Source organism: Pleurodeles waltl, chromosome 11, assembly GCF_031143425.1.
Source record: "Pleurodeles waltl isolate 20211129_DDA chromosome 11, aPleWal1.hap1.20221129, whole genome shotgun sequence".
Lineage (NCBI taxonomy): Eukaryota > Metazoa > Chordata > Amphibia > Caudata > Salamandridae > Pleurodeles > Pleurodeles waltl.
The window spans coordinates 491,988,731-492,002,185 of NC_090450.1; the positions used below are offsets into that span (position 1 = coordinate 491,988,731).

Consider the following 13,455-nt stretch of genomic DNA (forward strand, 5'->3'; position numbering starts at 1 on the left):
CTGAGATGTCTAGAAGCTGGACAGGCTATCTACTACTTTCGACCTTAGCAGGGCCTTCCCCAGGTAGCCCACTCACACACAAAGTTAACAATCTTATGTGATAGTCACACTGTCCCATAATTGCCCTGCTTCTGGATTCCTTTCAGTTTGTGTGAGCAGCAAAGAATCCAAGCCACCTTTAGTCAATCATGGTCTGTATGGACAAGCTACTCCCAGGAGAGTCAATCTTATGATATAATACCAAATAATACCCTAAAGGGCACCAAAGAGGAGAAAATATATTTATATTGATAATGGTACATTAAGACGGCTGGTTCTCTATATAACTGCTCCTAAAGCTCAGCCTATGCTCACAAAACTGAGCTTATTTGCTGTCAAATGATCTAAATATTTCCACTCACCATGTACTGCACACCCACACACATTGTTTATTTGATCTTTGTGGTTTCACCCTTCCTGCTGGGTGTCTACCTTTCTGAGTCTGCAAAGTGCTTATCTTGATCATGTGACCAGACATCATGTCCCCCAAATTAAAAAAAACAAATGATCATAGCTGTCACCTCACTCAGTCTAAGTTTAGGGTGTAAACTGGCACAACTGTTCCGTGGGAGCATCCAGGTTTTCTAAGTTGAAGCTTATTAGGTGTTAAACATTATTTTTTTTACCTTGCTTTTTTCAGAAGCAAACCTTTGTCCCTTTGGCCCACTTTGGATTTCATTTTCTGTACCTTCAATTACTGTTTGTTAAATTGCACATGGGTCTGTGTACAGTAGGCACAACAAAGGTGCATCCAAGGCAACACCGTCAAAAAAAGACCACGCACCAAACAGTTAAGAGACCTAAAACATACACACCTCAATCATCAGTCATCCCACAACACCACAAGTCTATAAGTCCCAGTCACGTGCAAGCCTTATTCTGCTGAGCCCACACACCAATCAAAATATATAACAATTTGAAATCCCCCTACTTAAATTTCCCTCCTTTGTATTAGACCCGACTATACATCAACTTATAAATATTTCAAAACTGATGGCTAAAAATGGCTCACACACTGCATACTTCTGAACACACAAGCCGTCAATAGCCATCCATATCCTTTTTCTACAGAGGCTTGCCAAAGACAATGGCTGTGGGAGAGAGAGGACAGGTGAGGAGAGGGTATACAGACAGAGGGGGACTCCATTTGACCAGATAAGGTGGTTTATGCCACATATAGGTGGAGCAAAGAGGCAACTCTTGGATTGATTCATGAAGTGGACCTTATTCTGTGTAGTAGAGCAATTCCTATCCACATTCAGTTTTTGCGTAGCTTACACCTTTTGGCATCTGAAAGGTATCATCACACAACTACAATTGAGGAGGGATAGCCCATACTGTCTTGTACACGCTTTTTTAGGAATTGTCTAGATGCAATGTTGGGAAGAATTCATTCTCATTTTTAATGTAAGTAGCCCTGCTTCTGTGCAATAGCTCACCTTCCACAAGTGACAGGATATTTGGAGGAAACTTATGTTCTAATATGTCCACCCTCTAAAACAGAGTATATCTCTCAAAATAGTCACCATTCCTTACATATAGGGGGCGTGTGCAATTTTGCATTCCTGATCAAAGACCTAGTTGCTCCTGGCCCAGGGAGCGCTCGTGACATCATACTTTATCCCACAAAAACCTTGACAAAGGAGAATCAATGCTGCTCATAAACAAGGAACATTATAGATTAAACATTTACCTAATGGAAAGGCAGAGTGTGATATCTGCAAACAAATATGACTCAGCTATGCTACATATTTTAGCCATACGAAAGAAACTTCCAATGAACCCTGCAAGAGATGAATCAGAAGCTGTTTTTGAAAAATCCCCCTTAAATAACCACCCCAGGGAAAATGATGCTCCATCAGCTGCAGAGGGATGAGCGTACAGGAATGGTGTGACTGATAACTAGTTTTAAAGTGCACATCGCATACATACTCTTAAAGAATTGGCAAACAAAAAATATAGATTAGTGAAGATATTTTTATTCTGTTTAACCAGAGAGTAAATTTATGGTGAAGAACCTCATAACTCTGAACATATTGATCCGAATTTGGAAAAAAGCTTGTTTAAAAAATAATGACATATTTGTTGTTAAAGTTCAAGAAATAAACCAAATTAACTCTAGTTCTATTTAAGTCCTATTCATCCAGTAGGTGGCGTTTTGGCGGAACACTGTGACTGAATGTGGCCAGTCAGCCTTTTCATATGTTTAAGAAAACATTATAACCCTCTTCATGTGTTTCTACCATCTTCTCCTCGTAGAGATTTTGTTAACATTGATTGTAGCAAAACATGTAGACTTTAGCCAGGCTATCATTATGCTCAACGAGTAGAAGATAATGCATGCGTCCAAGTTGGCACTAACGACCTGGCTGAGACTCCTGCCATCTAACTTTTGGTGCTCATGACATTCTCTGACGCAGAAGCCCCGCTGCTTAGGCTCACTTACTGATACAAGCCTCTCCATAGTCCTGTCGTGGGTAACTGATGACCAGAAAAGCTCTGTATGGTATGGTACTCAGGTCGGAGCTAGGTGCATATTCTACCCCATTCTCACTTGTTCCTTGCATGCATACCTCTCCCACCAAGATTGACACCCCAAACAAGAGATGGCCTGCAGTGTATCATTGAGTTAAGGTTTTCAGATCCTGGCTGCCATACAATCCAACCTTGCTCTCTCCATCTCTTTTCCACTTGACTTTGGTCTGAGGACTATGGTGGTCTTGGTGAATGTTCCGGGTAGTTACTCAGGCCAAGCTGTCCAAATTTTGAGTCCATACTCTTGCTTTGGCTCATCCCACGCCCCCTATGCTAGGCACACTGGGGAGCGTCCTGCAAATCGGCACTGCTTTCAGCTGGACTACAAGTCTGAGCTTTACAGCGAACCACTACCTGGAAACTTTCAGAACACTTTCACCTGTATCATAATTGGGCGATGCCCAGTACACATACAACCAATCATGCACATGCAGTGACTGTCATTCGTTCGATAATCTGAGTAAGTAGTTGCATAAAAGAATCAAAGCTAGCGAGAATATATATTAGAAACTGGAACTCTCCATGTTGTAATTTCGATGCCATACTCTCACAACGCAATTTATAGTTTTTGACTGAGATGGAAGCATAAACATTTTCATGTGCTATGACCAAATTCACGACCCATTCATATGAGATGATAAATAGTATCTTTTAACCGAGTGTGTTGTATGGAACAGAGAGATCCAGGCCAGTGAGCTCAGATGATATTGTTTGTACAAGGGCAGCAGGAGCCCATCCAGGATATCTTCAGAACAATTCTACTGGCAGGTCTGTCCCCGATTGCTGATGGCGGGTAACCTTGTTCAGATATGGGATGGTTGAAATCAGCTTACCACTGAATAGGTCATTACGGATAAGCTGTTTCTTTAAAAGAGGCTATTTTTGTTGTGTTTCATCCATCAACATGCCATGAACTACAAGGGGAGGCACTGAGACTGTTGATGATGTCAGGCTCGATGTACCAAGGAATTTTTATTCGATGATGCAGCACATCGATCCATTGGTTCCTGCAGGCTCTCTTGATCACCTCGGCTTAGCTCATCAGTGTGAAGTATAAAAACACTTGTACATAATAATAGTTTAGAAACGAATGCTAGTGGCTATTGATTGCATGGTGTCCTGGATTTTGACATTTTTTTGATTAAGTGATTGTGCGATTTGCCCTAGGCAGACACCAGAATCCTAGTTTTATTATCAGTGGGTCTGCTTGTTTAAGATGGACTATCACAATTTGAGAATGATCACGATAGGATTAGTGTCATATCTATTGTTTTTTTCTTGTTTTGCTGCTTGCCAACAGCCTCTCATAAGGGGTTTTAGTCTCCAAGTCTGAAGTTGTGGATTTACACTCAAAACAACATTTGCCTCCTAAGGTGACAATGTTAGAGTCAAACTATCTGTGGCTTGCTTTTTTATCCTGCTTTATGTTTTTTCTAACTTTATTTTGGTAACAGTCTGGGCAAGGAGGACTTACTTGCTTCTGGCTGCCATCAAGCCATCTTTTCCAGACATACAGACTGTCTATCTTTAGTGTGTGCCCCCTTTAGGTTTATCATCACACTGGGGTCTTAATGACATGTTATGTCCGTGGTGCGCTTCCATGTGCCCAGGACACAGAATGAGCTGTTTCCACTATAACCAGTGATGGATGCACAACATGGATAGCTAAGCATTCAAGAGACACATCAGGGTCATTTTGTTTGTATAACACAACTGTAAGGGTGCCATATGCCCCTTCAGAGTGCCAAGCTGTCTCAATAAAAGTGAAGTTTTGCTTTTGTTCAGATGGTGCTACTAGAAGATACAGGCATAAAACAGTGGGCTAAGTATAGTTTGTTAAACGAGGATTGTTGGGTGCGGACCCCAGGTTGGTGGATCAGTGGCAGGGTAGGTGAGAGGTTGCTATGCACCTGGAGCTACTGCCCACAACGCAGTGATGTTTCAGAGACCAGATACCCCTGGATACGATTGTACGACAAAACAACGACTTCAAAAACAACTACTGCCTTAACAACGAGGTCGGAACACCAACCTCGTTGCTACTACTAATGATTTTACCACGAATGCCTTAACAACAATATTTCGTTGTAAAGGCATTCCTGATAAAAGCATTAGTAATAGGCCCCATTCACCCTACATCCCTCACCCCACCCCCCCAACCCCACACCAAAACCTATAAATCCCCTGACCCCCCACCCCTCCCCAAAACCAAAAACGCCCCACCCCCCCAACCCCACCCCAAAACCTAAAACCCCCTAACCCCCACCCCCTCCCCAAAACCAAAAACGTTCCACCCTCCCAACCCCACCCCAAAACCTAAAACCCCCTGACCCCCCACCCCCTCCCCAAAACCAAAAACGGCCCACCCCCCCAACCCCACCCCAAAACCTAAAACCCCCTAACCCCCCACCCCTCGCCAAAACCAAAAATACCCCACCACCCCAACCCACCCCAAAACTTAAAACCCCCTGACCCCCCACCCCCTCCCCAAAACCAAAAACGCCCCACTCCCCCAACCCCACCCCAAAACCTAAAACCCCCTAAAACCTCTCACCCCCTCCCCAAAACCAAAAACGCCCCACCCCCAACCCCACCCCAAAACCTAAAACCCCCTGACCTCCCACCCCCTCCCCAAAACCAAAAACGCCCCACCCCCCCAACCCCACCCCAAAACCTAAAACCCCCTAACCCCCACCCACTCCCCAAAACCAAAAACGCCCCACCCCCCCAACCCCACCCCAAAACCCCCTGACCCCCCACCCCCACCCCCTCCCCAAAACCTAAACCCACCACTTACCTTCGCCAACTCCCTTCTTTGTACCTTAACCACGCATGTTCGTTGTTCAGAACATATGTAGTTAAGGCACAAAAAAACGGAGTCGTGGTTAAAAAAAGCGTTGTTGCGCTTTCGTTAACCACGACTTTCGGGAAAAAAAAGTCATAAAAAAGGATGTTTCCCCATGGATACCGGTGGGCCTGGTTCTGGCCACTGGCAGCTAGGGAACCCCTGTGGGTTAGCTTAAGTTGCCTGGGAAGCATTGACAGAGGGACCCAACTGGGATCAGAGTGGCTTTGACTGGAGCGTGCCCCTGCAGTTGCTGGCCTGGGCCCATGTTCTATCGCCCCAATCAGGGAAGCCCATCAAGGTATTGATTGGCCTCCTCTGGCTTTAGGCTAGTGGGTGGTGTTAGAAATGGGGTTTTTGGTTGGCAGTCAGGTTACCCCCTGTCCAAGCAAAAGCCCTCACTCTAGTCAGGGTAAGTCACACACTATCCAAGATTATCCTGTGCCCACCCTCTGGTAGCTTGGCACGAGCAGTCAGGCTTAACTTAGAAGGCAATGTGTAAAGTATTTGTGCAATAAATCATACAATACCACCATATAGCACCACAAAAATACACAACACAGTGTTTAGAAAAATATATAATATTTATCAGGATAATTGTAGGTCAAAAAAGAATAAAGTTGCAATGGAAAATTGTAGAAATATCACAGGGAAGTGATATAAAGTGTCTTAAGTCTTTAGAATGCAATACAGTGTCTTTCAAGCACAAAGTACCTGGTTTCTGGTGGAAAATCTCCTCAGAGGGCCACGGGTGGAGAGATGCGTGGAAAAAGGGTGGGTGCGTCGATTTCTCCTCAGCACACAAAGACTTGCGTCGTTCTTTTTCCACGCGGGGAAGTCGGGCGTCGTTTTCCGGCGCGCAGACAGTCTCTTTTCGTGGATCACGGGGATTACCAGATGTCCCGGGCCTGTGCGTGGATTCTCCTGCTTGTTTTCCGGCTGCGCGTCGTTCTGCGGGGCTGCGCGTCGAAGTTTCGATCTCACGGTAGGCGTCGCGTCGATTTCTCCTTTGAAGTCGGGCGACGTTGTCCTTGCGAGGCCGTGCGTCGGAAATTTGGTCTCACGGCAGGCGTCGCGTCGATTTCTCCTTGGAAGTCGGGCGGCGTTGTCCTTGCGAGGCCGTGCGTCAAAGTTTCGCGCTCACGGTAGGCGTTGCGTCGATTTCTCCTGGAAAGTCGAGCGGCTTTGTCCTTGCGAGGTTGTGCGTCGAAGTCTCGATCGTCCCGAGGGCGTCGCGTCGATCAGCGTCGGTGTGCGGCGTTTTTCTCGCCGCGAAACAAGCTGTGCGTCGAAATTTTCGGCGCACGGAGCGTCCAAGTGAAAGGAAGAAGTCTTTTTGGTCCTGAGACTTCAAGGAACAGGAGGCAAGCTCTATCCAAGCCCTTGGAGAGCACTTTCACAGCCAGACAAGAGTTCAGCAAGGCAGCAGGGCAACAGCAAGACAGCAGTCCTTGGTAGAAAGCAGACAGGTGAGTCCTTTGAGCAGCCAGGCAGTTCTTCTTGGCAGGATGTAGTTTCTGGTTCCGGTTTCTTCTCCAGCAAGTGTCTGATGAGGTAGGGCAGAGGCCCTGTTTTATACCCAAATGTGCCTTTGAAGTGGGGGAGACTTCAAAGAGTGGCTAAGAAGTGCACCAGGTCCCCTTTCAGTTCAATCCTGTCTGCCAGGGTCCCAGTAGGGGGTGTGGCAGTCCTTTGTGTGAGGGCAGGCCCTCCACCCTCCCAGCCCAGGAAGACCCATTCAAAATGCAGATGTATGCAAGTGAGGCTGAGTACCCTGTGTTTGGGGTGTGTCTGAGTGAATGCACAAGGAGCTGTCAACTAAACCTAGCCAGACGTGGATTGTAAGGCACAGAAGGATTTAAGTGCAAAGAAATGCTCACTTTCTAAAAGTGGCATTTCTAGAATAGTAATATTAAATCCGACTTCACCAGTCAGTAGGATTTTGTATTACCATTCTGGCCATACTAAATATGACCTCCCTGCTCCTTTCAGATCAGCAGCTGCCACTTCAACAGTGTATGAGGGCAGCCCCAATGTTAGCCTATGAAGGGAGCAGGTCTCCCAGTAGTGCAAAAACGAATTTAGGAGTTTTACACTACCAGGACATATAACTACACAGGTACATGTCCTGTCTTTTACCTACACAGCACCCTGCTCTAGGGGATACCCAGGGCACACATTAAGGGTGACTTATATGCAGAAAAAGGGGAGTTCTAGGCTTGGCAAGTACTTTTAAATGCCAAGTCGAGGTGGCAGTGAAACTGCACACACAGGCCTAGCAATGGTAGGCCTGAGACAAGGAAAAGGGGCTACTTAAGTGGGTGGCACAATCCGTGCTGCAGGTCCACTAGTAGCATTTAATCTATATGCCCTAGGCACCTGGAGTGCACATGACTGGGGACTTATAAGTAGATTAAATAGTTCAATCAGGTATGATCCAAAGTTACCATGTTTACAGAGAGAGAGCATATACACTTTATCACTGGTTAGCAGTGGTAAAGTGCGCAGAGTCTAAAAACCAGCAAAAACAGTATCCAAAAAGAGGAGGGAGGCAGGCAAAAAGTTAGGGGTGACTACCCTAAGGCTGTCAGGTCTAACATGTGTCCCCCCCAGCTGAAAGTGGGGAGAGCTACCCGACCTCCTGGGAGCTCTCATCGCTAAGGCGGAAGTACCTGGAGAGACCATCAGCATTGGCGTGGTCAACCCCTGGGCGATGTTCCACCGTAAAGTCCATCCCCTGTAGGGAAATGGACCACCTCAGAAGTTTTGGATTCTCACCCCTCATCTGCATGAGCCATCTGAGGGGCCTGTGGTCTGTCTGAACTAGGAAGTGAGTCCCAAACAGGTAGGGCCTCAGCTTCTTCAGTGCCCAGACCACAGCAAAAGCTTCTCTTTCAATAGCACTCCACCTCTGTTCCCGTGGTAATAGCCTTCTGCTAATAAAGACTACCGGTTGATCTTGGCCCTCCTCATTTAGCTGTGCTAGGACTGCCCCTATGCCATGCTCTGAAGCGTCTGTCTGCACGATAAATTCCTGGGAGTAGTCAGGGGCCTTGAGCACGGGGGCCGTGCACATGGCTTCCTTCAGGGCGTCAAAGGCTTTCTGACAGTTGCTTCTTGGACGTGAGTTCTGTCAAGGGGGACACAATGGTACCATAGCCCTTGACAAACCTGCGGTAGTATCCGGTGAGGCCTAAAAAGGCTCTCACCTCAGTCTGGGTTCGAGGTGGTTGCCAGGCCTTGATAGTTTCGATCTTGGCCTGGAGTGGCTGCACCTTGCCACCACCTACTAGGTGTCCCAAGTACACCACGGAACCCTGCCCAATCTGGCACTTACTAGCCTTGATGGTCAGGCCTGCCTGTTGCAGGGCCTGAAGCACCTCCTTGAGGTGGAGCAGGTGTTCCTCCCAGCTGGAACTGTAGACAGCTATGTCATCCAGGTAGGCTGCACAGAAGGCATCCTTGCCAGCCAGGACCCCGTTAACCAACCGTTGGAAGGTAGCGGGGGCATTTTTCAATCCAAACGGCATCACCCGGAACTGGTAATGGCCGTCAGGGGTGGAAAAGGCGGACCTTTCCTTAGCCCCCTCAGTCAGGGCGATCTGCCAGTACCCTGAAGTAAGATCAAACGTACTCAGGAACTTGGCAGCGCCTAGCCTGTCCACGAGCTCATCAGCTCGGGGGATGGGGTGAGCATCAGTCCGTGTGACTGAGTTGAGACCCCGGTAGTCCACGCAGAACCGGAGTTCTGGCTTCGCGCCTGGGGCAGTAGCCTTGGGGACCAACACCACTGGGCTGGCCCAGGGACTACTGGACTTCTCAATAACCCCTAGCGTCAACATCTTGGAGACCTCCTCCTTGATGCTGGCCTTCACCTTATCTGACAACCTGTAAATTTTGTTCTTCACAGGGAGACTGTCACCGGTGTCAATATCATGAACACAGAGGTGGGTCAGTCCAGGAGTAAGGGAGAAGAGGGGGGAGAACTGCTCCAACAGCTCATAGCAGTCTCCTTTCTGGTTTAGAGTCAGGGAGTCAGACAGAATGACCCCGCTTACGGACCCATCACCTTCTTGGGCAGAGAGGAGGTCAGGGAGAGGTTCACTCTCCTCTTCCATTCCTTCATCTGTGACCAGAAGCATGTTGATCTCCGACCTCTCAAAATGAGCTTTTAGTCGGTTCACGTGGAGCACCCTTAGGGGGTTCCTAGGGGTTTGGAGGTCCACTAGGTAAGTGGCCTCCCCTTTCCGCTCCTTTATTTCAAATGGGCCAGACCAGCGGTCCTGGAGAGCTCTGGGCTCTACTGGCTCCATTACCCACACTTTGTCTCCAGGTTGAAACTCTACCAGAGTGGCCTTCTGGTCATACCATTGTTTCATCACCTCTTGACTGGCCTCCAGGTTACTTTGGGCCTCTTTCCAGAAGCGGGTCATCTGATTGCGGAGGGCCAACATGTAGCTGACCACGTCCTGAGGGGGTGTCTTTGGAGCGTTCTCCAATCCCTCCTTGACAATGCTTAAGGGTCCCCTGACGGGGTACCCATAGAGAAGCTCAAAGGGACTGAACCCTACCCCCCTCTGGGGGACCTCTCTGTAAGCAAAGAGAAGGCATGGTAAGAGGACGTCCCATTTACGCCTCATGGCCTCAGGGAGGCCACCAATCATGCCTTTCAGGGTCTTGTTGAATCTCTCCACAAGCCCATTAGACTGGGGGTGATAGGGTGTGGTGAACTTGTAGGTTACACCACACGCATCCCACAGATGCTTCATGTACGCGGACATGAAGTTAGTGCCTCTGTCAGACACTATCTCCTTGGGGAATCCCACACGGGTAAATATCCCCATCAGGGTTCTGGCTACCACCGATGCAGTTACGGTCCTCAGAGGGATTGCCTCTGGGTACCGGGTGGCATGGTCCACCAAAACCAGGATAAACCTGTTGCCTAAGGCAGTTTTGGGGTCCAAGGGGCCAACAATGTCGACGCCCACCCTTTCAAAGGGGGTGCCAACGACAGGAAGTGGAATCAGGGGGGTTTTAACCCTCTTTCCTGCTTTACCACTGGCCTGGCAGGTAGGACAAGCCCTGCAGAATTTGTCTGAGTGTGTCCTCATTTTGGGCCAGTGAAAGTGGGTGACAAGCCTGTTGAAGGTCTTGTCTTGTCCCAAATGTCCTGCCAGGGGAATGTCGTGAGCCAGACCCAGTAGGAAGGCTCGGTAACATTGGGGGACCACCAGCACACGTGCTGCCCCAAAGACCGGAACCCTAGGCTCACTGTAGAGGAGATCATTCTCCCAATATAGGTGGTGATTGCCAGAGGCGTCACCTGCTGCCTGGTTTAAGGCTTGTTTCCTCAACCCTTCTAGAGTGGGACACTCTTTCTGCGCCTTGCAGAATTCCTCCCTGGTGGGTCCACCCTCAACTTGCCAGCCAGCAAGCTCCGGTAAGTCACCTAGGGTGGCAATGTCTTCCCCAGTTGGCTCGGGAGTCTCCTCCTCAGGAGCCCCGTCAGCCACTGTGGGAACTTCTGGGGCCGGTTTCCCGCGCCCCTTGTCCCTCCTCTTGGCAGCTCCCTGGGCCATCGTTCCAGGCTCCAGATGCCCTTGACTTCCCTCTCGGTCAGCCATGGACCGGGTGGTCATGCAGACCCACTCAGGTAACCCTAACATCTCCAGGTGAGATCTGAGCTCTACTTCTTTCCAAGCAGTATGCTCTAGATCATTGCCTAACAGACAATCTACAGGCATGGCAGGACTCACAGCTACTTTCAGAGTACCAGAGACCCCCCCCCACTCAAAGGGAACCCGAGCCACCGGTAGGTGACTCTCGCGATTGTCAGCGACTATGACCTGGTGGAATGTATTAGGGATTATCTGCTCTGTGGACACCAGCTGACTCTTGATAGTAGTCATACTGGCTCCTGTGTCACGCAGAGCCTCCACCTTCTGCCCATCAATGAGGACCCACTGCCGGTACTTGGAAGTATTTTTAGGCATGTGGACCTTGGACATCATTTCTCCTTCTCCCAGGGACACTAGGGAAATCTCTACCTGCTCCCCAAAGCTAGTTGGGTCCATCTCCCCCCCGAGTGCTACACTAGTCAACCCAGGTGCCTGTCCGGTAGTGGACGGTGCCCTCTTGGGGCACTGTGGATCGCCTTTGTAGTGACCATATTGGTAACACTCCATGCATTTGGGGCTAGATTTCCCTGACCTGTCAAATGTCCCTGGCTTCTTCCCAAATTTGGAAAAGGAAGGGTTGCCACCCCCTCCCTGGGAATTCTTTTGGGGGCCTTTAGAGAGTTCCTTATCTGTAAGTTTATCTCCCCCCTCTTTCTTCTGTTGGGAACCCTGACCACCTTTGTGGGAGTCCCCCCCAGGTACCTTTTTGGACACTCTGGTGCTAACCCAGAGGTCCGCCTCCTCAGCAAGCTTCCTGGGATCAGTCAGCTTACTATCCACTAGGTGCTGGCGCAAATCGGTATAAGTAACATTAAGCATATGCTCTCTCAGGATCAAGTCATATAAACCTTTATAATCTGCTACTTTGTTGCCCCGCACCCATCCATTCAGTGCCTTACTAGAGAAATCAAAGAAATCTACCCATGTTTGTGTGGTTTGTTTGGTGCTGTCCCTGAACCTCTGACGGTATCCCTCAGGGGTCAGCCCAAACTTGGCAAGTAAAGTGGCTTTCTGGAGTGGGTATGTGTTTTGATCCGGTGGATCCAATGTGAGAAGTGTGTCCCTCCCCAATGGCGGCACATAACCCCACATAGCTACCCCCCATTGCCCTTCAGGAACCTCATGAGCCCTTAGTGCAACTTCATAAGCAGCTAACCATTTATCTATGTCATCTCCCACCACAAAACTGGGCACCACATTTTTGGGTATACGAACCTTCTTTTCTCCAGCAGGTCCTGTCTGTATGCTGCCACCATTATTGCTGGATTCAGACTGTCTTGCCTTGATCTCCAGCTCCTTGAGACTCAGTTCATGAGCCAACAATAGTTTCTTTTCAGCCAACGCTCTTTCAGCTTCCACTTGTTTGGCTGCTCTTTCAGCTTCTGCTTGTTTGGCTGCCCTTTCAGCTTCTGCTTGAATCTGTTTGGCTGTTCTTTCAGCTTCAATCTGTTTGGCTGCTCTTATAGCCTCAGCTTGTTTGGCTTCTCTTTCTGCCTTCCTCTCCTCCTGTTGTGCCTCAATTTTCAGTTTTGCCATTTGCAATTGGAACTCCCTTTCCTCTCTCCTTTCCTCTGCGGTCAGGCTTTGCATGGAGACACTGCTCCCTGGTCTGGAAGGGTGCACAATTGCAGTGGTAACACCATCCATAGATAGTGAAAATCCTTCTGAGGGGCCATTTTCTGGCTCCTCTTCCTCATCATCCTCTAAATGGGCTTCTGCCCAGGCCCTCAGCGCCACTTGAAAGTCCTCCTTTCTGGAGGCCCCTTGGGTGGGTACCCTTAATGCCCTGCAGAATCCTCTTAGTTGTTTGACCGTGTATGTATCCAACTGGACTAGGTCAAAGTCCCCTGTCTGAGACCCAGTCAGAGACATGTTGAGTGAGGATTTAGTTTTTGAAAATTGTCAGGAAAAAACGGATTTTCAAAAAGAGATAAAAACCAAGTTGACCTTCAACTGTGGGTAGGTAGTGAAATACTTAGCTACTGTATGTCACTGCACAAATACAAGTCCTATCCTCACCGCTGATCACCAATGTTAGAAATGGGGTTTTTGGTTGGCAGTCAGGTTACCCCCTGTCCAAGCAAAAGCCCTCACTCTAGTCAGGGTAAGTCACACACTATCCAAGATTATCCTGTGCCCACCCTCTGGTAGCTTGGCACGAGCAGTCAGGCTTAACTTAGAAGGCAATGTGTAAAGTATTTGTGCAATAAATCATACAATACCACCATATAGCACCACAAATATACACCACACAGTGTTTAGAAAAATATATAATATTTATCAGGATAATTGTAGGTCAAAAAAGAATAAAGTTGCAATGGAAAATTGTAGAAATATCACAGGGAAGTGATATAAAGT

General features: G+C 48.3%; 1 protein-coding gene across 5 annotated transcripts in view; it reads right to left on the reverse strand.

The window, feature by feature from the left end:
* PLEKHA2 (pleckstrin homology domain containing A2) overlaps positions 1 to 13,455 on the reverse strand; it is a 766,829-nt gene that overhangs the window by 517,352 nt on the left and 236,022 nt on the right. The gene's annotated exons all lie outside the window — the stretch shown is intronic.